The 1,482-nt window shown below is 62.1% G+C and overlaps 1 protein-coding gene across 1 annotated transcript in view; it reads left to right on the forward strand.

Annotated features, from left to right (window-relative positions):
- Positions 1-1,482, forward strand: part of TPD52L2 (tumor protein D52 like 2) — a 15,972-nt gene that overhangs the window by 9,122 nt on the left and 5,368 nt on the right. The window lies entirely within an intron of this gene.

The raw sequence follows: 1,482 nt of genomic DNA on the forward strand, positions 1-1,482 counted from the left end.
TCTGCCTGGAGGCCTGGCCCAGGGGGGCGAGGGTTTTGGGGTTCTGTGGGAGTCTGTGGGGAGCCTGCTGGAGCCTCAGGGCTCAGGTGCACACGCCTCGGGGGCCCTCGGCACCCACAGGCTGGGCCATGCCAGCCCCGGACCCGGTGGCTCACGGAAGCTTGTTTGTGGTGTGTGTCTGTGCCTCTTGGCTCCCTCTTCTCCATTTCTGTCTTTCTCGGGAGGGACAGTCACCGGGGCTTTGGCGTAATTTTTGATGCTTGGTGTCGGTGAAGGCAGATGCTTCTCGCTGAAGTTCTGTGGAGAGAAAATTACTCTGGCTTAGAGCGGGGCTTTTTGGGGGGCCGACAGCCAGGACCCATCCAGGACGGGCTTGTGTGCCTCTTGGGAGTGTGCATGGCCTGGATCTCGTGGTTGCACACGTGCTGGGGCCGCTAACGAGTGTCATCTCCCAGAGGCCGACGAGACCCTCCTGGCCACCAAAGGTGCCTCTAGAGCAGGGCCTGGGGGCCAGGGAATGCGGAGTGGCTTGGCACTTGGTGGACGCCAGCCTGAGAGCCACACCATCTCACAGCTGGGAGCCAGAGGCCAGGCTGTGCATCCTGGCTCAGCCACCTCTTGGCTGTGTCCTTGGCAAGGCTTCCCTCTTGGGAGTTCTTAGGATAAGACGCGCGTCATTGAGCAACAGTCCGCGTGGAGCGTCGGTTGTCACCACCGCCAGCACCCTGACCCTTGATCGCACTCAGAGTCAGTCCTCTCACTTTTTAATTTCAGGGACCGCCTTCCTGTCACCCCCGCCCCATCCCGTAGGAACCACACGGTGGTGCTGCCTGTGGGCTTGGTGTGCTGCGTGTGGCATTGGGATCCACCCGCTCTGATCCCTCCCTGCCTGCTCGGGTTAGGCATCGGTCTACAGTACAGGCCCGGCGGTTGCCTGGTGGGGACTCTGCCCTGGCCAACTGTTTAGCCAGAGGTGAAGACGGATGCTAACACCCCCGGCGACCCACCCAGCTGAGCAGAGGACTGCTCATGCCCAGAGTCCTGCCCGTCCTATGTTTTTGGTGGTTCCACATAATTCTCCTCTTCCTCCAACTTTGTTTTGAAAAATGTGAGGCCTTCGGAGGAGCAGGACCGTTGGAGTGCGGTTGGTGTGTCTTCCCCGCGCCTTCCACGCGTGGGGCCCTGGCCACGGTGGCTGGGGTCCCTGGGGCTCACCCTGTACATGCAGGCCTTTCCCGCCGCGGCTTTGCGCTGACACAGGAGTGTCTGATGGCTCCTCCCACGGGCTGCGCGCTAAGCCGCTGACACTGAACTCCGTGTGTGTTTCTGACGGATCTCATCTGGGAATAGATGGGACAGGGTCGCTGCTGCACTCTGGGATGCCAGCTTTGGCCACTTGAGCCATGTTGCCGTGAGGCCGGTGACAGACGGATCACACGCCGCCGGTGGCCCGGCCTCACTCCCAGGGCCTGCCGAGGCAGG

Source organism: Pteropus alecto, unplaced genomic scaffold, assembly GCF_000325575.1.
Source record: "Pteropus alecto unplaced genomic scaffold, ASM32557v1 scaffold45, whole genome shotgun sequence".
NCBI lineage: Eukaryota > Metazoa > Chordata > Mammalia > Chiroptera > Pteropodidae > Pteropus > Pteropus alecto.